The following is a 23,364-nucleotide window of genomic DNA, read 5'->3' as shown; positions in this document are numbered from 1 at the left end:
AATGCATAATATTATAGAAGAAAATTTTGTTAAAAAGAGGAAAATAAAATATAAAGTATAGATGGTACTGTGGAGAGAGTGTTAGATTTGAAATCAGGAAGACCTGAGTTTAAATCCAGCTTCAGATACTTACTAGCCGCATGACCCTGGGCAAATCACTTTAACCCATCTGCCTCAATTTCCTCATCTGTAAAATGGGGGTGATGATAATAGTATATACATTTAAGGATTGTTGTTAGGATCAAATGAGATAATATATGTGAAATACTCCACAAACTTTAAAGTACCACATAAATGCTAGCTATTATTATTGTTCTTATTAATTAGCTCCTATTAATCCTAATATGCCAATAGATAACTGAGTTCATCCAAGTGGGTATTCCTTCCAGATATGCAAATACAATAGAAATGCTTGCCCTTTTAGTCGTTGAGTCATTTCAGTTGTGTCTGACTCTCTGCCCCCATTTTGGGGTTTTCTCGGCAAAGATACTGGAGTAGTTTGCCATTTCCTTCTCCCAGCTCCGATGAGAAACTGAGGCAAACAGGGTTAAGTGATTTGCTCAAGGTCAAACAGCTAGTAAGTGTCTGAGGCCAGATTTGAACTCAGGAAGATGAGTCTTCCTCGTTCCAAGCCCACTGCTCTATTCACTGCACCACCTAGCTGCCCTATGCTCTGTCAAACGTCTACCTTGTAGGGGCCTTCCTTAAATTCTCTCCACTTGGTGTGGATACCAATGGCGCATGTGGGTTGTCCAGTGTGCTCCACTAGTCTCAAAGATGCATAGAAATCCCCATAATCATAGTCTGAATGTGAGGGTTTCTCTGACCAAAATCCTTCCCCAAAAGTTCTGTTAAAGCTCACCTAACTTCTTGACACTTAAAGCAGGGGATGAGGAGCACATTGTTTTTCTCTTTTCAAGGAGGATGCCCGGGCCAAACATGTTGGATTCCTTTCCTTGGAGTAAGCAGTCTCATTTAAGTGATAGGCAAAAGGCTGAGTGTGAGGTACAAGAGCAGAGGAAGTACAGATGGCTTTTTGTAGGAGTTCAGTGATAAATGGAAATAGGAAAAGCTCCATATATTTTCATTTATTGAAAATGCTGGGATATTTGTCCCATTCCCCTTCTTTTTCCTATTTGGGTAACTAGGAAAAATAAAGTATCTATCTCCACAAAATCTTTTGCTTTTACCCTTTTGCTCCATCTATAAAACCCCCACCATAGTCCAGGCTCTCATTCACTTTTCAAAGGAGAATAATGATAACTCCCTAATGGGTATCCCCTTTCTAATTCATCCTTTACATAGCAGCTAAAATAAAATTCCTAAGGAAGAGTTATTTCAAGACATTTCATTGACCTATTTTTTTGAGGATAAAATTCAAAGTCCTCAGTATGGCATTTCCATTTACATAACTCTCCTTCACAACTCCAGTCAGACTGATATATTTGCTGTTCCCAAACTTGGAGTTCTATCTCCAGCCTTTGTTTCTTCTTCACTAGGCAAATGGATTGCTCATGTGGCAAATGGACTCCCTCTCCTCTCTGTTCTCTTCCAATCCTTAACTTCTTTCAAAACTCAACTTACTCATCACTCTCTAGAAGACTTTCCTTATCCTCCCTAGTTAGTAGTGATCTCCCCCCTCTTCAAACCACTTGAAGGTACTTATGTATATAAATGTTATATCCACAGAGAAATATAAGCCTCTTGAGAGCAGATACTAATTTTTACTTTCCTTTTGAATAACCAGCTTCTAGCAGAGTGTCTTGTATATACTAGGCACTTAAAAATGCTTTCTGAATCTAGCTGGAACAGTTTATGAGATCTTCTTGTCACACTAGCCAAAAACATGTTTTAGGATTTGCTTTTTACTAAAAATCTGAAAAATGTTTTACTAGCAACACCATATGAAAGGCAGCCTCTTGTAATGGATAAGATATCAAACCTGCATTCAAATCCTGCCTCAGATACTTACTAGCTGTGAGATGAAGGATAAGTCTCTTAAGCTATAGAATTCTCTAACAGACATTGATTCTGTTGATTATCTCCAATTCATCTTCTGTATAGCTTGTTTGTATAGCTATTTGCATGTAGTCTCCCCCATTAGACTATGAGCTCCTAGAAAGTCTTTTGTCTGTCTTTGTATCCCCAGCACTTAGCACAATGCCAGGCACACTGTGGGTGCTTAAGAAATGCTTTTTGACTGACTGTTGACAAGGTAGATAGCAAGGTCACTAAACAGAGTGCTTTATAAAGGCAGGCTGCAGAATTTTCCAGTGACATTTACCCAGCATTATAACTGCTCTACTGCACAGAGAATTGATTCATCCCCTTGTCCCACATTTCCCCTCAAGGAGAAAAAAGTCCAATTTCTAATAGATGCTTGGGTGATCCTCTCAACTGCTAGTGCCTTCCCTCCCTCTCAAATAAAATTGTAATTAGCTGCTTTGTATTTATTCTCTTTATTTTTTATTGTACATATACTTGTCTCTCCTTTCTCCCTATCTTTTACAAAGAGATGGTTCCTCTCATTTCCAAGACCAACCCCTCTACACATCCCATTTTCTCCAGCAGATTTTCCTCTGAATCATTCCCTTTTTCATATCTCTAACCTCTACATATCAAATATTTCCTTCACTACTGCTTTCAGTATGCCCAACCAAGTCTCCTGCATCCTTAAAAATCTTCACTAGACTCTACCAGCCCTTCAAGTTACCATCTTATATCTTTCTTCCCTTTCTCAAACTCCCAGAAAAAGTTGGTTATACCTAGTACCACCACTTCTTCTCTTCTCATTCCTAAACCATTCAACATCTGATTTCCAATCTAATCACTAAATTGGAACTGCTTAATCTAATTTAATTGTCAGATCATGTGGTCTTTACTCAGACCTCATCCTTCTTGACTTGTCTGCTACATTTGACACTGCTGACCAACTCTTCCTAGATAGTCTCTCCTTCCTGGTATTTGTGAAACTACTTTCTTGAGGTTCACCTGTGTAACTACTCCTTAGTCTCCTTTGCAGAAAAGTGTAAGGTGGACTGAAGTTTAGGGAGAGTTGAAGCAGGGAGACCTATTAGGAAGTTGTTGCAGCAATCTAGCAATCATCCTTCATCCACATCACACCCCTTAACAGTGAGTGTCCTCCAGGGTTCTTTCTTGAGACCTCCTCCTTTCTTCCTCTATACTCTCTCTTGCTAAACCTCATCAGATCCCATGATTTCAACTATCATCTCTATAGAGAGGATTCTCAAATCTATACATCCAATTCCAATCTCTCCCTTGAGATTCAGACCCACATCATCAATTGATTATCAGGCATTTCAAATTGGTCATCATAAACTCAACAAATCTAAAACTAAATATCTTTCCCCGTAAGCTTTTCTCTCTTCCAAACTTTCCTACTTCTGCTGGAGGCATCACTATCCTTCTGGTCTCCTAGGTTCATAATCTTGGCTTTGTCCAAGACACCTCATTCTCGCTCACCACACATATTCAATCAATTGTCAGACCTTGCTATTTTTACAAGGAAGATAAAGGAAGGAAACTTACCTATTTTTTTTTTAAAGAGAACATTATTTACCCTCACCCCAAACAAAAAGCTCTTGGTAGTTCTATATCTTTGAGGTAAAGTCAGGGGAGTAAAATGACATCCTCTCTTCTTCAGATTAATTCTAACCATAATTCCTACCACCTTTCAAATTAGAAGAAAGGAAAAGAGGTGGAAAAGGAGGAGGAGATGCCATGAGAGGAAGATCAAGATAAACTCTAAAAATATTGCAAAATGATTTTCACCCCATCAGAAGAAATGGTCAGAAAAAGTCTTGAAACATTATTCTTCTGTACCTCAAATCTGTTTCCATGATTCTCTTGAAATAACTTCACAAGCTCCTCTGAGGGTCTCAGCTTGGGGAAACACTAGGGTAGGCCAAATCAAGATGGTAAAGTGAGAGGAAACAGAGCTTAGGTCTCCTCTCACACCTCCTCAGAAAAGAACTAGAGAATGAATCAGACTGAATTTTAATTGGTAAAGCCAAAAAGAAGTCACAGTAGGTCATTTTTTTTCCAGCCTCATGAGGCTTAGGCAGACAGGGAGGTCTATGGATGCTAGGGAGGACATCTAGACAGGAGAGCTTATGGCTCTTGCAGTGGCAGAAGGCATTCTAGCACCCAGGGACTGAGAGAAGGCAGAGACAGGATACTATAAAAAAATCCCTGAGTGAGCACTGGGTGCCAGAATAGGTACTATCTGCAGGTCACAGATCTAGAATGGAGAGGAATGAAGGCAAATTTTGACCTTAGGTGTATACTGAGCACAAAACAAGTTCCAGGCAGCAAATAGTAGTTGTGTAGCTCTGATCCCAGGAATCAATAGAACCAAACCTGGGTCACATACTTACAGAACTCACACCAGGAGAGCAATAAATAGATCTCCCCCTGGATCATATCACTTTGGGAACACTGACAACTTGTAGACCCTGAGTCAGAACTATGAAAGCAGAAGAAACATGTAACAGAATTCAAACTTAGGCCAGATATCCCTTCCCCCTAAGAAGTGTGCAAAACCCAGCACAAACACAAAATCCAAAGTCAAGAAGTAGGCTAGAAGAATAAGCAAACAAAAAACAAAACAAAACCTTGACCATAAGGAATTATTATGACAACAGGGAAGCTCAAGATATAAACACAGAAGAAGAGAATGACTAGAACAAATTTACAAGCAAAACCTCAAAGATAAATGTAGCTTGGACACAAGTCCAACAAGAATTCCTAGAAGAGTTAAAGCAATAGTTAAAGAAGGAGCTAAAATAATGATATGAATAAGAACAATAAAGGAAAAAATTGTAAAAGAGACAAGATCTAGGAAAGAAACATGAAAATGAATTTGCAGCTTAGAAAAAGGGTACAAAATTTAACTGACAAAAGTAACTTCTTAAAAATTAGAATTGGTCATTAAGTGCTTACACTTACTGTGTTAAGCGCTGAAGATACAAAAAGATGCAAAAGGTAGTCCCCACCCTCAAAGTGCTGGCAATCTAATGGAAGCTAATGATTCCATGAAACATCAAGAAATAATAAAACAAAGTCAAAAAACTAGAAAAATAGAAGAAAATATGTAATACATTATAGGAAAAACAACTGACCTGGAAAGCAGATTGAGAAGAGATAATTAGAGAATCATTGGAAATTGTGGAGAGATAATTTAAGAATCACTAGACTTCCTGAAAGCCATCAACAAAAAAAGAGCCTAGACATCACCTTTCAAGAAATCATAAAAGAAACCTGTCCAGATATCTTAGAACCAGGGGGCAAAGTAAAAATTGAAAGAATCCAGTGGTTACCTCCTGAAAGAAACCCCAAAGTGAAAACTCCTAGGAATATTATAGCAAAACTCCAGAGTTCCTAAATCAAAGGGGAAAAAAATACCAAGGAGCCACAGTCAATATCACACAAGATTTACCAGGTACCACTATAAAGGAATGGGAATATTGGATTATGATATTTCAGAAGGCAAAGGCTTTAGGTTTACAACCAAGAATAACCTGCCCAGCAAAATTGAATATAATCCTACAGGGGAGAAAATGGATTTTTGACAAAATAGAGAACTTTCATAAGCATTCCTTATGAAAAAATTAGAGCTGAGTAGAAAATGTGACATACAAACACAGGCGTCAGGAAAAACATGAAAAGGCATATATATGAGGGAGAAGACATGAGGGACTAAACAAGGTTAAACTCTTTACATTCTTATACGTTGTGATGATAAATGTAGACACTTCAGAATTTTATCATCATCAAGGGTCATAGAGAGAGTCTGATTAAATAGAAGGCCTGGGTACGATTTTTTTATGTTTGGATAATCTCAGAAGAAGAATGGAATGGGCAGGGAAGAATACCCTGGGAGAGGGAAGAAAGGAGAGGAAGAATGGGGAAAATTATCTTGCATAAATGGGATGCTTGTAGAGGAATTCATACAAGAAAGGGGCAGCGGGAGGGGGAAGTTAATGACACTTGAACTTCATTCTCATCTGAACTGGTTAAAGGAGAGAAGGACACATATATATACAGCTGGGTACAGAAACACATTTTACATGTTTTACATGTGTTACATGTGTTACAACACGCAAATAGGAAGGAAAAGGATTAAAGGAAAGGAGGAGAATAAGAAGAAGGGTAGATTAAGGGAGGCATTAATTAGACTTTTATGAAATGATGCAAAGTGAAGTGAGTAGAACCAGAAGGATAACTTACTCAATAACAGCAGTGTTGTAAAGACAATCAACTTTAAAAGACTTGGTAACTGATCAACACGTGACCAACCACAGCTCCAAAGGACTCATGGCAAAACATACCATCCACCTCCAAATAGAGGTAATGGACTAAAATGGCGTAGTTAAGCATCTTTTCTTCCTTTCCTTTTCCTTTTTCTTTTGGATATGGCTAATAAAGAAATTTGTTTTGCATGACTATATATTTTTGTAATGGTTTTTGTTTTTCTAGCCTTCTCAATGGGTAGGAGAGGGAAAAGAATCAAGAACTGAAAATAAAATTGAATTTAAAAAAATTTAAGAGGGAAATGCTGGTGTAGATCCACTCACAGAAAATGTCTAAGTAAAGGGAAAGTAACTCTTATGCAATAAGTCCATTGCTAAGACTATACCCTGAAAGTGTCATCAACAATGTGAAAAAGATCTAGCTTTTCAAAGATTTTCGTAGCAATAGTCTAGGTAATTTAAAAAATCTGGAAGCAACCTAAATGTTCAATAATAAAGGAATAATTTGATAAAATTATACATTAAGATAATAGAATATTACAATACAGTTAGGATGGGCAAATATCAGGAATATGAAGAAATCTAGGAAGATCTATATGAAAAAATGCAAATGGTGAAAACAGCAGAACTGGAAGAATGGAATATATATGAACTATAAATTCATATGTGGAAAACTGAATGAGATTGACAAAGAATGATATTGAAGACCTAAAGGGAGAGACTGAAAAAGTGTTATGTAACATTTCATACACTGACATTGATTTAGTTTAGTTGTTTGTGTTAATGTTCAACTGGTTTTTTTTTCAATTTAGGGGGGAAAAAGAAAGAAAAGAGATGTCTGAGAAATCCTCTCACACCTGGCATCAACTATCATGCTCAACTTATGCTGAACAAGGATGCCTCCAGAAGAGACTAACATAGCATCAAGTTTCTCATCTCTGTGCCATTTTATACTGCAGACCTCTTGCCCTGCACCCAGGGCTTGGGAGAGAATGAGATTTGTGTGGAATCATAGAAGCTTAGAGCTGAAAGAGATAACATCCCATTTTGCAGGTGAGAAAACTGGGACCCAGAGAAGCCAAGTGCATTATCCAAGGTCACAAGTAAATTGGGGGCTGATCTGAGACTCAGGCCTCCTGGGGCTTTCCATTATGCTCTATACCAACAACAATTTCAAAAACAGTCCTTGATCATCATATGCAGACATTGAGGGAGATAAGTTTAGGAAAGATAAGATTCTCCCTCCCATGACATTCACTGTCTAGTAGGGAGATAAAACATACACAAACGATTAGAACGCAAAATGAAACATGACAAGTGAGGAAAGGAGATGTAAACCAAGTTAATAACTAGGAGCAATAAAAATATCTGATAAAACTGTTTAGGTCTCCAGAGGAACTTAGAACAAACAGTAAAATCACAGGACTATGTCCAGCACATCCCTTTGCCTAAACCTTTAGAGCTAGGATAGAGAATCTGACTCAGGCTTATGCTTCATAATAAGCTTGCTTAGTTAGCAGCAGATTTAGGGTTGGTAGACTTTGTTCTTTTGAGGACTTGGTAATTGCTTCATGAAGTCCTATTAGATTCCAGTCATGGCTCTGCTACTTACTTGTTTTGTGACCATGCACGAGTTGCTTGTCCCCGATTAATATCAACTAGCTCTGTAATCTTGGGCCAGTCGCTCCAGTAATTTTGGGCCCTGGTTTATTCTCAATAAAATGGAAAAGACTGGACTGGACCAGTTAACCAAATATGTCTCTCCTAATTAGATACATTTTTCCTAGCCCAGAACCCAATGGACCAGATGGTCTCTAAGGATCCTTCGAGCTCTAAATGTATGATCCTAACAGGATGATGTCTAAGGTCCCCAAGGCATAATGAATAGCAGCAGGACTTTGAGCGGAAAAACCTGGGTTTGACTCCAACTGGAGACCCTTATGAGCTGGGTGACCCTGGAAAAGTTGCTCAGCTCCTCTGGTTTTCTATTTTTTCATCTTTAAAATGAGAGGTTTGGACTCCATTTCTTCCAAGATTCCTATAAACTCTCAATCTATGCTCTGATATCCTCCATAGTACCTAGCTTACTACTGGAGTAACAGGAAGAGCTTAATAAAACCCGTCTGATGCTAGATGGAAGACAGTTGTGGTTTAGTGAAAAGAGCACTGAACTCGAACAAGACCTGAGTTCAAATTCTGACTTGGTCACTTACTTTGAGCAAGTCACTTGAATTCTTTTGATCTTTGGTTCTTCGTCTGTAAAATGAGAGGTTTGGGAAAGATACTCTCTGTGTTCTCTTCCATCTCTAAATCTATGGCCCTATGAAAACAATGTCTATGCCAGAAGCATCAGTGAGAATGCACGAAGGAGAACAGACAAGAACATTCCTCTTGATCAATTAGCATCTCCCACCCCTTGTTTTCCTCTGTATTATACCAGGTCTTTTTCTCCTCTATCTCTGTTTTTCTCCATCTGTCTTAATTTCTGGGCAAGGTGGTATAGTAGGAAGAGTCTGGAATTTGGAGCTAGAAAACCTTGTTCAAGTTTCAGATCCTCTCTTGCTAGAAATGTAATGATCAGAAAATCATTTAACCTTCCCTGAACCTTGGTTTTCTTATTTTAAAAAAAGATAATATGCTTCATTGCCTACATTATTGTGAGTGAATTAAATATATGATGCTTTGAAAATAATATTATTAGACAAAACTATAAAACATGTGTCTTTCCTTGGCATCCCAAATCCTCCCCAACTCTCCCCTTCCTATGCCCTTCCTTTTCTTCTTCTCCCCTACTCCCATTGAAACCTGTTCTTAAATAAAGGTTCTATTAACAGCCATGTATACCCTAGTTTAAATGTAAGTCAATGTTTTGCTTCTCCCTGGCATATTTATATTTTCAGCTTTTATCTCAGTGTGAAATGAAAGACTTCGTCCCCAGTTAAAGAAGTTTCAAGCATCAGTCATAAAGTGGGGGGAGATGTGTCCTGACCTTTCAAGTGTTCTGAAGTCAAACCATTAGCAGATATTACTGGTGTTGTGGGCATCTGCAGGTAAGGCTAGTTACCCTCTGAGTTCAAAGCTTAAATGATGTGGGACCTCACAAGAAGTCACTTCATATTGTTGAGCTAGAAAGCTCCTTGGGGATCATCTATAAATCTCCTAATTAGATCCTTTTTTTTCCTAACCCAGAACCCAATGGACTTGAGATTCAGGGACTAAATACTGAACCCTGGGCCATAAGTGGCAAAAGGACCAGGCACATTTATTAAGCTTCTACTAAATTCAAGGCATGCTAGGTGCTGGGGAGATGCCAATACTCTATTAAATCTATATTTCATCAGTATAGGTACTCTCTGTAATGATGCTTGATCATCCTGTGAGATTCTCACCCATGAACAGTGTTGTATTCTCACCACAGGAGCACAGCTTCCATTGCTCACAGTTATAAATGAGGTAGGGAAGCTGCTGTTCATTGGAGAAAGCTCCAGGATGTCATGTTCTCAGAGGGACTTGCTCTTAAAGGCCAATACTGCACCAGATGGTATGAATTTGGAAAAATATAAAAAAGAGACACGAAAATGAGTGGAAAGGGGTAACCTTCACCGTCCTGACCAACTGTGAGCAGGCAGTGACATAAGAGTGGTGATATAAGAAAGACAGTTGAGGCTGCTAGGTCTTCTAGAATAAGAAGAAATAGAGAGGCAAGCTATAGATGGAGTGGAGAGACAGACAGGATGGTGCACAGGACAGTACTGCCATGACATTCCCAAATCTGGGAGATCTAACAGAATCCTCATGATCTCAGAGCCAAGCTGTGTGTCTTCAGCAAATTCAAGCCTGCCTTGAGAGGAAAGTAGATCTTCACCACAAAGAAAGGAGGAGATGCTCAGAGGAGATGGGGAGAATTATGAAAACTTCTTCAGCCCATCTGCCCAGATTTCTCACTTCTTCATAAGTTTTCTATGGCATCTGAGGAGGAGAAGGGAGCAGAGAATGATTGCACTGTTTTTTTGTGGTTTACATTTTTACATCTTAAATACTTTTGTTATTGGATTGGTGACTCTTGCACAATCTAGTAACAGAACGTTGTAGTGGATGGGGGCTCAGGCCATGATTTGTATATCCACGTTGCCCCCAGGGAAAATTAAGAAGGTGTTTCAGAGTAGGAGCTCTCAGAGCTTCCAAAAACCCTGCCATTATGTCAACAACTGGGCATTTCCATTCTATCAAGGGCAGAGGTTAGTAATAAAGAATCTCTTGCTCGACTTAAAGGAAATAGTAGCAGCCTGAGAGTCAGAAACCCTGGCTTTAGTTCTGGTTTTCCACAAGCTCACTGTATGACCTTAAAAGGCACTCAGACTCTTTGGGCCTCAGGTTCCTCATCTGTAAAATTTGCATGTCATCCCTTCATACCTCTCTGGGCTCTGCTCTTGATTCTCCAAACTTCTTTCATCATCATTCACCATCAGCCTTCTCACCCTGGAAGATCCCTCTGCTCGTACAGCTCCTTCCTCTGATTGGTCAGTTCCTTCTGGAACCTCCATTTTAAAGAAGGACCTAGATTACCCATGTTTACTCTGTCATTTCTCTCCTGACTTTCTGGACTCCTTTCTCCACCATATACTATTTGCCCCACCCCATACACTCTATATTTTAACTTCCTTTTATGTCTTGTCTTTCTTAATTAAAATATAAGCTCCTTGAGGACAAGGGCCTTCTTCCTTTTTTGCTTCTATTTGTATTCCCAGTGCTTAGGACAGTATCTGGCTGGGAGTAAGTGCTTACATATTTATCGTTGGGTTGACGTGGAACTAGACAATGGTTTCAGCCCTTACGAGCATGTGCAGGGTGCTTGGCTAATGCAATCTCTATGTGGGACTTTGGAGCATGTGCAGACGTTCTGTACCTAGTCCTGGTCTATTAGCTACAGAGTGAAAGAAAGCCTTTTTGATCGGCTCTAGAGCCAGAATTGGGGTACATTTGAAAGCCATTAGTCAATCCAACCCAGGCCTGTCCCTATGTATGTGTATAATTGGTCTAATACCTTCCTGCCTGCCTATGTTTTGGTGACAAAAGAGAAATAATTGTGTGTAGGCCTGGGAATAAAGGCCAACATGTGGCTGGTGAATATAGGCCTTGATGTTTGATATTTTCTATTTAGGTGAAGAGTATTAGAGATAGCTATGACTTTGAAAGATTAAGATAGCAGTAGACCAGGAGGTCAGTAAATGGAGTCTATGCCAGATATTTTTGGTATTTTGGTACTTCTATGTCTTCAAAGTAAATTTCCCCTTATAAAAGTTAGTTGGTGTTCACTGGTTAAATGGAACTGAGGCATTAATCACTGGCAGCTAACAAAAGTGTGATTACTTTGGAATTGGGCTCAATCTTATAGCATTAGAGAAATGCCTCCATTTCAAATCACCTCCAAACACTTGGGGTACCCTCCTAAGACATTGAGGGGGAATTGTAGCCAGTTTCACTGTGGGAGAACAAGGTCAGAGCATACATTACATACATTTAAAGATTTTTTTTGTCTCCCACACGGGGTTACTGTAAAAAGCAAATTAATAATAGATGGGAAAATGCTTTGAAAAGTACAAATGGCTCTAAAAGATAAAGTTTTAGCATTTTCAGGTACTATAATTTGCTGACTATACATGGACCACTGTCTCTGTCACTATGGCCATTTCTCTGTGAATTTATTTTGTTTTTCCCATAAGTTCCTCACTCACCCACCACCATTACTTCAATGGTCTGTACCCAGAGGGCACACTTGGTTGTTTTATGATCAAAAACAAATCAAAGCAAAAGTTACAATAGAAGAAAAAAGCAAACTTTATCCTTTTCTGTGAACCTTAAGAATTCAAATTTTCTATCTGAAAATTAATGAGCACTCATTGATTTTTTCCCCCTCTCACTTTTTATAACCAAATGAGATAATATTTGCAAAAGCACTTAGCACAATGCCTGGCACATAATAGGCCCTCTATTCCTTTCTCTTCTCTTCTCCTTATTACCAAAGTTTCAACATTCAGACATTAAAGTTCTATCCTGAAATACACTCAACAACTTATTCCTCTGGGAAGAAAAAAATTACAAAATTCACAAAAACTAAACTATAAAAGATCTTCCCTCAAAGCTAGAAAAAAAAACAACACAGGAACAGATTCCCCTGCAGTCGTTTGCCCACCCCCAGGTGTTTCTAGTTCCAGTCAGAAATTGGAAGCTAAGTAAGACAGAGGTACTGCATGTCAGGTGCTCCTGATACACATCGTGTTTGGGTTTAACAGAGGCCAAGGGTTGAGGTCTGATCTTCCCTTAATCCTAACAGAGAACACTCACCCATGAGAAAGATGGGAGAAAGTGAAGTCTGGCTCAGATTTGAGCAACATGGAAAAGACAGGTGACAGCAGAACAGGAGGTTGAAAGGTTTAAAGAGTATTTCCACACATAGTCTTCCCCATCTCGTCCAACTCAAATATTTGCTAGCAGCACAAGTCTTAGAGGGCCAGTTTTCAGAGTTTTATGGTTTCCCCTTTGCCTGCAATGATGAGTTGCTGAACTGTGACTTTGCCTGCCCATAATGAAATTCATACCTCTCTTCAAAGAGGCAAAGTTAGGACCATCTCCTGGTGAAACTGGTCCTTTATACCTGGTGGCCTGTGGGGTAACTGCATTCATTCTGCATTTTTCAAGGAAGGAACAAAGCAACCATGGTCTAATACATCTGGAATTTCTGTTTAGGGTCTGGCATCCCGAGAATGTATTTTCCTGGCCTGTTGGGAGGAGGTCATCTAATCCTAATGGCACGGTGCATGATAGATTTCATTCACTCCTTGGCAAGCCGGAGGGTGTAACTTGCAGAAGTTAAGGATGGACACGAGGAGCCCAGAATGCCTGCTACTGGTCTCTTCCTTCTAAGAAGATGCTAGCTTTAGGAGCATTCTGTTCCCTTCCTGTTTCTTTCTACTTAGTCAGGACTAGGCTCTTGAAGAGAGGGAACAAGGGAAGATACAGGGGTATTTGAGCAGCAATGGTCTTTGGGCATCAATGAAGAACAGTAGAAAATTTCACTGTGGCATATTAGTACCCCACTGCAAAAGATACAGTCTTCCCGAATAGCCTGGACCATGACCAAGGGTATCAGTGTGTGTAGCGGGAGGGGCACAATGGGGAGCCATCACTCCAAAAAGAATAGAAAAAAACCTGACAATTTGTGTGGAGGTTTTTAAGAGACTGCCTCAGCCTCATAGAAGTAAGATTTTTTCCCTCATAGAGCAAAGACCCAACTCAAAGCCCACTTCTTCCATAAGGTTTCCCCCAGCTACTCCAAGCTCCACCCACACTGGTCCCTCTCTTCTTAAACCTCCCATTGTATGAACTGAACTTTACCACTTAGTATGATTATATAGTGTCTTCTTGATTACATACTATCTTATACTGTATTGTTCTTTAGGCAGTTTATTTCCCCAATTAGATTATAAGTGCCTCGAGGACAAGGACCAATGTTCTCTCTAATTTTGTGGAATTACTAACAGATAACTATGGTATTTGAGGGCTAACAACCTTGAATCTGGGAGTCTTAGGGCAGCAGGAAGAGAAAGAAAGGAGCTGAATGGAAAAAAAAGTCATCCCATTTACCTTCAAATTCCAAGAGGCAAATAAAAGTTGTAAACCGAGGTATTTGCGTCCTGCTTGGCCAAGCATGAGGGTAGTTTAGCTGGAACACTGGTAGAAACCTTGGATTATATCTCTCTAGTTTTTTAGCACAGTTCCAAGTATATCATAGGTGCTTAATAAATATTTTATTGATTGATTGATGTTTGGGTCTAAAGAAGAAAATAATAGAGGAGCCCCTAAAATCCTGGCTTTTATAGGAGCCATTAAAAGTCTCATCAACTAAATGATTTGGGACTCAAAAGCTCATTATTTCTAACCAGTTTTCTAAGTCACCTTTCTAACACACATATGGTCCAACCATATGAGTCAGCTCATCATCCTCAATTAATGTTTATAGGGCATCCACTGGGTGCCTGGGTTAATACTAAGTGCTACAAGCAGTCCTAGGAAACACATTTCTTCCCTTCCTCCACCCCCCTTTCTTTTCTCTGTTAATGTACCCAGTTGAGGGGCTGAGTTTTCCTCTCCCCCTACCAACCAATTTGTTTCATAGCATCCTGAGGGCTTAACCATATTTTAGGAAGAGACTGATTTTCCTTTGATGCCCAGAACCAGATGAAGTCCATTTGAGCCTCTCAAAATCTATTGTTTCATTTTTAACCAGTCTACCCAATGTCTTCTCTGAGGATCAGAGTGATGCCCCAGTTCCACAACCTTCATTTTCCTACCCAGATTGAAAGAAGAAAAACTAGAAATAAGGGGAGAGACACAGACAGACAGAGAACAAGTCAGGAGTGAGAGGGAAACAGAGGGGTACGGGACAAGCAGTTGCAGCCAAGCTAAGGTTACGGCTTCTTAAGGGATGGGGGATATGTGATCTTTATCTAATCAGACAGTCTACCCAGGAAGTCACTGAGATCAAAGAAAGGTGCTTTTTATTTAGCACTGTGTCAACTTAAAAACAGTCCTGCCTTAGACATAGATCTGGATAAGCTCACACCTCTCCCCACCCCCACTGCCATGACCTGTCTCAGCATCTGAACTCTCTTAACATTCCATGTGGAATAAAAACCCTGAGCAAAGTGCTGTCCTCCCAGTTACCACAGAGGGAGAAAACATTTGGCAAAGCAAGGGCAAAAACACTGGGGAGAGCCAGAGGATTCTTGGCTTATTAGAATAAATAAGCCCTTGTTTCTAACCCTACTAGGTAATGATGGTATAAATCACGAAGATTTTTTTTCCTAGCAGCTACATTTCTTCACACTTTTCTTTCATAATCCCCTGAGATGAAAGGAGACATCAGTAAGAGAGGTGCAGGGTCACCTCTTGTGGACACTTTCCCTGCCTAGGGTCCTCGCAGATGTTTTACAGTGGAAACCAGGACAGGGCAGCTGAAGGGAGGAATCAGGAAGCAACAGGAGCAAAGTGTGTTGGGGGGGGAGAGATGGAGGAGGGGGATGAAGAGGTGAAGAGGAGTTATGTTGGCTTCACAGTAAATGGTTGTAAAGAGACAGAAAGGAGTCTGCTTATCCATTAGGAGGGTTAGAGAAGGGTTTAGGGAGACAGACTGTCAGACAGACACAGGATGGGGAGGCTGGGCCAGAGGAGGACAGATTGCCATATGACAGGTACTGGAGGACACTTAAGAGGGAGGTATATAATTTCTGTGAAATAAAATGACTGGAGGCTATGAAAGATTTTTTTTCTTTTTAAACAGAGCAGGAAGCTTTGAACTGCAGTTCAAAGATAGAGGCATACGCTCATTCTCCAGAATAAAGGACTATCAAATAAGCCTATTTTGACTCTGCATGTGCTTTCAGAAATAAAAATACCCATCTATACCCCACCCCTAGTTTTTCTTTCAAATGGAGTTCATATCCTGCTATTCTTTCTTCCATGCAAATACACATACCATCCCACCCATGTGGTTACTGCTAGTACCCAGTGTACTGAGGCACAATATGCTTTTTAATTTTTATTGATAACTTTTTTAATATTACCTTAATTTATTTGTTCTCCCCTTGAATCTCCAGAGAGATGTTCATTGTAAAAACGAAAGAAAAATGAAAGAGAAAAGTAGTTTAGTAAAAGTACCCATCACATCAATCAAGTCTAACATGATATGCAGTGTTCTGCACCCATAAATCCTCCACCTACAAGATGAAGAAAGGGAGGTACGAAATCTCAAGGACCAAACTTGATAGTTTTAATTACACAGAATTTGGTTTTGTTTCCATCCTAGTTTCCTCATATTGTGGTAGGTACTGTGTGTATTGTTTCCCTCTTTTTGCTTATTTCACTTCCCTGCTACTCTGAATTTTTCATATTCATGGTTTCTTAAAATGATGTGACATTCCATTCCATTCATGGATCACAATTTGTTTGGCCATTTCCCAGTTGATAGGCATCTGTGCTTTGTTTCCAATTCTTCGCTACACAAAAAAGGGCTACTATAAATATTTTGGTGTATGTATGTATGAGCCCAATATTTAATATAGCACAAAATTTTTCTTAGATATATTATGGGCTATTCCACGAGCTGCTGGGCCAGTGTGGTTTAACCAGGGAGATAGGAAAAAAAGTATATATACATATATATATGCACACACACATACATAAATGCATATTATATATACACATATATAGGAATGTATGTGCATATATTCCCATTTAACTATATTTGTATACATATATACACATATATAAAATGTTATATATATATATGCACATATAAAATATACATGTAGATTTAGAGCTGAAAAGAACCTCAGAAATTATCTTTAATCCAACCCCCTCATTTAATGGATAAGGATCAAAGATGTTAAGTGACTTGTTCAAAGTCAGACATGCAACAGATCTGGTGCCAGGCTTTGAACCCAAGTCTTCTGACTCCAAATAAATTAGCCAGTTTATATTAACCTTGAAAGGAAGTCTGCCTCTTTAAGTGCGTTATTTGAATTCACACTATTTGAAATTATATGTCAAATACAGCAATTAATTCCAGCCAAATGGAAATATACAACAAAAAAATTTAAAAAAAACATTGTATCCGTTTATCAACATAATATAGCAGTAAAGGATGAGGAAAAATCTATTTCTTATTTAAGTTTATTACAAAGGAAAGAAAAGTTATAGAAAGCAAAATTTTAAAAATAAAAAAATTACTGAATAGCATACCTAAATATTGGGACAACTAGGTGGCACGGTGGATAATGACCGATCTCCCTGAGTTCAAATCTGTCCTCAGACAATTACTAGCTATGTGACTGTGGGCAAGTCACTTAACCCTGTTTGCTTCAGTTTCTTCATCTGTAAAATGAGCTGGAGAAGGAAATGGTAAACTACTCCAGTATCTTTGACTACAAAATCTCACATGGGGTCAGGAAGAGTCAAACATAACTGAAAAATGATTGAACAACAACAAAATCTAAATATAAGTCTATGTTGACAATATGACAAAAAAAGTTTTTACATTTTATATAAAACATTTTAGCAGTGGAGATAGAATTGTCTTCTCTTTCTTTACACCTTCATACATTTACCAGTAGAAGCTTTATCCACATCAGCCAGTTTTCACGCACACATTCTTGCACAATGAATCAAATATAGTTGGATGACCTGGGGCTTTATCTAAAATCAGTAATGCCTTAAATGTGGTATTTTTGTCCTTGTAATATTTTTCAACAACTGGGCTAAAAAAACTTGAGAACTAATCTTTGAAAACAGCTTTAGTCACCCATGGTCACTTATTTGATCGCCAAAGACCTGGGAGCAATTGATGGTTTCAGGCTTTCAGAATGTGAGGATTCCAAGACTGATAAACAAGCATTGGTTTTAATCTAAAAACTCCTTCCATATTATCTCCCAATGAAACTGTTAGGAGATTGTTAGATACTTTCACTCCAGGTTGAGTTTTTTTTTTTCTTTCTTAGAAATTTAATTTCTAGGAGGCATTCTTTTCAAGAATAAGGTTTTTTCATCCACATTAAATATGTGTTGATCGGTATCCACCTTCTTGCCTGTTTACTTCAAAACAACAGAATACACAGCTGTGGCAACTTCTTCTATACCGGCCACCTCTTTATCAATTTTAAACATTATGCAATTGAATTTGAATTTTCAAGCAATTGAACCAACCAACACTTGCAGCAAAATGTTTAGTCATTATCCACTTCATTTCCATTTTCTTTCACTGTCTTAAATAAACTTGAAGCCTTTGTCTGAATGGATGCTCTGCTAAGAGGAATGCCTTTTGATCACGTTCTTCAATCCTTCCAACTGAAAGAAGCTCTTCTATCACCGTAGGCTTTGGCTTCTCTGTAGTTGTTTATAGATGTGACAAGTTTTGCCTCTTTTCTATTCTTTCATTTGTATTCCTAAAAAATTCTGTCTCATGGGTTCAGAAATTCCAACATCCCACCCTATTTTGGAGTTACCATGACATTGTTCTTGTCATCCAATTACGTCAAATTTTTGTTCTAATATAGGAACATCTTTCCTTTTTTTGTACTGGTGGTTTTTCCATTTAAAATATTCTTCCATTTGGCCACGTTAAGGCCTACTTAAAAAAAAATCAATACAAAAACTAGTAATAATGATATGCAGCAGCATAGTACATCCACAAGCAATGACAGGCATGTTATTGTTGAATTGTTTTCAGTCAAGTCTGACTTTTTGTGACCCCATTTAGGGTTTTCTTGGCAAAGATACCGGAGTGGCTTGCCATTTCCTTCTTCAGCTCATTTTACAGATGAGAAAAATGAAGCAAATTGGTTAAGTGACTTATCCAGTATCACAAACTACTAAGTGTCTGAGGCCATATTTGAACTCAGGAAAATGAGTCATTCTGACTTCTGGCCTGGCACTCTCTCCACTGTGCCACCTGACTGCCCCAATGGCAGGTAAAGAACCATGTTAAAACACTTGACTAAGAGGGGCAGCTAGATGGCGCAGTGGATAAAGCTCTGTCCTTGGAGTCAGGAGGACCTGAGTTCAAATGCGGCCTCAGATACTTGATACTTACTAGCTGTGTGACCCTGGGCAAGTCACTTAACCCCATTGCCTCACCAAAACAAACAAACAAACAAACAAACAAACAAATAAAAAACACTTGACTAGGAGCAATTAAGTGATGCAGTGGATAGAGCATCAGCCCTGAAGTCAGGAGGACCTGAGTTCAAATCTGGCCTCAGACCAAACTTTTGACACTTACTAGCTGTGTGACCCTGTGCAAGTCACTTTACCCCAATTGCCTTAAAAAAAACAAAACTCTTGACTAGCTCATACATATCACATTAACTGAAATTGACTTGCATTAAATATGGCCAGGAATCATTTTATAATTCACACTAAATTGAATTTCACATCATTTGAACTCATAGTCATCATGACCTACCTGTAAGTCCTCCCACTCCCTGACTGCCCACCCACTTACCCCCTTCTTTTCAGCACTTTGTCCTGCACTGGATTATCCTTGTCCATGGGCAAAAAGTTTAGGTGCTACGGAGTAACCTGGCACTCATCTTGGCTTTTTTTGAGAATCCCCTGGTTTCTGACAGGCACAAGCAGGAGATAGGTAAAGGTTCAGAAGGTGCTATCAAGGATATTGTTGTCAATAACTTTCTAACTCAGATTCATCATTTTCTTTTTTTTTTTTAAGGCAGTTGGGGTAAAGTGACTTGCCCAGGGTCACATAGCTAGTAAGTGTCAAGTGTTTGATCTGAGGCCAGATTTGAACTCAGGTCCTCCTGACTTCAGGGCCAGTGCTCTATCCTCTGTGCCACCTAGCTGCCCCAGATTCATCATTTTCCAGAGCTTAGGGGTTCTCTGTTTCTAATACCTCAGGCAACTTTCCACATATCCTAGAACATAAATTTTCTCTAGAGACATATATAACAGAGGAATACAAACACAGGCACACAGAGAAAGACATCTAGGAATACTGGGCCTGTGGATCCATAGTTCTCTGCTAAAGAGGGATTGGTTGGCTCTCTCTTCTTCCTTTTATCAAAAATGAAGCATGGCGGACCACAGCACAAGTAGTAGTTCTTCTAGCTTTTACTTACTGCCTGCAGGCAATCTCACAGGAGAGAAACTGGTAACCTCCTCACAGCTATTGCTTATAGCTATTGCTTGTCACCCCATATCTCAGCTACCCTGGCTTCCTTAACATGCCAACACTAATGCACCCATTTTACCAGTAAATCAACTGCCAGAAAGACTAAGTGATTAGGTAACAGATCTACTTAGTGGCAAAGCCAGGATAAGAATTCATATCTCCTGATTCCTAATACAACACTCTTCCCAATATGCCAAAGATGTTCTCTTCATCAATCATTCAAAAAATACTTTTGTAGCTTTCCCCTATGTTCTCCTCCCCTTAGCCCTTAGTGCCTTCTTTCTTTGCCAAAGAAATGAAGCAGGAATCAATTTCTTCATTTTGTTCTAGGACTAATTCCATATGAGAATAGATAGCTTTCTTATTGACCAACACTTTTTATTGGCCAAAAAGCATATTGTTCTTTCTACTGTTGATGATATAGGACACCTATAAATTTATAATTAAGCTGACCTAGAGAAAAAGGAACACATTCATGATCAATCATAATTTTATTCAAATATTCTTGTCTCAGTGATTCTTAACTAAGGTGTGGTTACACCCTTCTATGTCAAAGTGCCGAGTAGATGGCAAAGCTTTGTGTAACAAAGATACACAGGAGTTGCACTTTAAGAAAACCTAGGACAGAAACATTTGAACTTACAAAACTAATCAATCAGGGAGATTAGTTATATTATAAAAGGATTTGTGGATACTTAACCCTTACTGATTATTGTCTAACCCAAAGACAATGAGTAGAAATGTGACCTGAATTGAAGAAGTGTGACCTAGGGTTTAAATCCTGCAATAAACTTGGCACCTTCAGATGAAAAACTGTAAGTTCCTGTAGCCTTTGAGTAATTAGATCAGCTAATTCAGAATGGGAAGGGAGCTTCATGCTCATCGAGTACAACCCCCTAATCTTACAGATGAGGAAACTGAGGCAGAGAAACTGCCTTGCCCAAATTTATACAGCTATTAAGTGTTGGAGTCTGACTCCAAACCCAGGTCCTTCGGCTCAGATGAGATATTTATAGAGCGCTTGGCATAGAGTAGGCACCTTATAAATGCTTATTCCTTTATTCCCCAAGGCTCGAAGTTCAGTGTTCTTTCCATTACATTACTTTCATCTGTAAAACGAAGAGGTTGTCTTCTGATGTCCCTTTGGGCTCTAGATTCATGATCCGTCCACAACACGCTGAGGAAAACACTAACACCCTGGGAGTCTGTGAGGGTGGCCTGCAAGATGCAAATAAAAATAAACCACCTTTTATTTTTGAGATGTGAAACAGTAGAACTGACTGTCAGGGCAAGATAGAATAATTTAAAAAAATAAAGATACTAGACTCTTTGCTGGGCAAGCCCCTCCAGGATCCTTTTTAACCTTCTGCTCCTTTGATTTTTCATCTTCTCAGACACCAAGGCCATTTGTCACCACTAGCTTATGGGGACAGTAAAATAGAGCTCTTGCCTTCTGTGGTAGGGAGCACACACGGTGCCAAGCTTTCATTGTCTTTATTCCTTCCTACAACCCTGTGCTTTCTTCCAACTTCCACCAATCCCCACCCCCATCAAAAACAAACAAACAAACAAACAAACAAACAAACAAACAAAAAACACGACAACAACCAAACCAAACCTCAGACCTCACTGGATTTGACGACCTGGCTACTGAACTTTAAGACTCTTACACAGGGATTTGTATGTAAATTGCTGCTAAGAGCCATCTGATCCACCTCTCCCCCACAAATTTATGCTGCGGTGGTTTACAGACAGAGGATTGCATGTTCACATGTGGCAAGACTTGGCGGGTCATCAGACAGGTTCTATTAACTCACAGTCTCCAGGTGGTAACCATATTATTTCATGCTTCTTGGTAACTTTTGTGCAACACAATTACCTTTGACAGCTCCTGAGTTGGGCAGCAATTTTTTAGCAAATGTTTTCAGTAACTCGAGGCGAGAATGAAAGGAAACGTGAGTGCTTTGGTTGAGCCGTGAGTGACACCCTGACAGTTACTCAGTGCCTCTGTGGCACTGTGGCTGTGAGTTCAAGTGGAAATTCTGCTCACGATGAATTGAGGGAAGGAAACCCAAACAGACTGAGAATTTCTATTAGACTTGGGGAAGGATTTGTCCTTAGTATCCTTTTATATTCTGCTTCTACCATCCTACCCCTAATCCCTTCATGCTTCAGGGTACAAGGTATCTTGATCAGTGGTAGTTTTATTTTTAAGGAATCCTTTGCCTTCCAGAAGGACATGTCATTTGGGACTTCGAGTGATTTACATGATCTAGACCTCATTTTGTAGATGAGGAATGTAAATGACTTCCCCAAGGTCAAACAGATGACAAACAGAGGGAGGAGGGGGGATTTGAATCCAGATCCTATGGGTTCAGAGACTCTACTCTTTCCCTTGTATTTCCTTGCTTCCGTATGTGACATTACAGTACCCTATGGATTCTTTATCTTCTTCTAAGATGCACAATGCATCAGCTCATAAAAATGACAGAAAAGTCGAATCTCATTAGTCCTTGGTTACCGCCCCTCAAGAAGAAGATAGGAAGTTATGCTCCCTCACAGATGTATTTGCTTAATACTTGCACTTGGAGGCTGAACATATCAGAGTAATTTCTATTCCTTCGCAATATCCAGTTTCCTACAAACTATAATCCAACCTAACCCTTAAAGATACTGAGTCACTGAGCCTGGAAAAGGGGAAGAGCCCTTCTGCCCCCATGCCCAAGTATACCGAAAGGCTTAATGGACACAGAGTGAAGCTGACAAATTCATTGAGTTCATGCCTGGTAAGGATATGCCTTAGCTGATGTGTCAAGGACCACCCCTGCCAAGAAGTCTGACTGACTCACACCCCTCTGGCATAGGACACAGAGTGAAATTTCTCTTCCAAGCATCTGAAGTAGGAACCTGCCCCCTTTGCTCCGGTTTCATTAGCAATATTTTATAGTTAAGGCTTCTTTTGATCTTAAGTGACTAGACACATGATATCATTAGCTTTAAATCAAGCCACATTTTACCCTCTCACTAAAATATGTTTCATAGGCTAAGATGTCTCCTTCTAATCTGCAACACGCTGCGGATTGCATCATCTGCTTAGTTGGTCATTTTCACCTTCTTTATTTGCTTACCAGGAGTTCTGTCCACTATTAGGGGTAAATTTTGTGAGCTCTGGAAGACAGATATAAGATTTAAATGAATGATATGTACTTCAAGTTTTGACACTTAGAAAACACTACACTTGAAAAGTATTTTCCATTCAAACTATGGCATTGTTCCTTTGGACATGAACTCACTGTTACTGCTTACAGCTTACAGCTTACTTCCAAAGAGCTGCCAAATGGATAGTCTTAA

This window comes from Vombatus ursinus, unplaced genomic scaffold (assembly GCF_900497805.2).
Source record: "Vombatus ursinus unplaced genomic scaffold, bare-nosed wombat genome assembly UNPS02014841.1, whole genome shotgun sequence".
Taxonomy (NCBI): domain Eukaryota; kingdom Metazoa; phylum Chordata; class Mammalia; order Diprotodontia; family Vombatidae; genus Vombatus; species Vombatus ursinus.
This window is presented reverse-complemented; position numbering follows the sequence as displayed.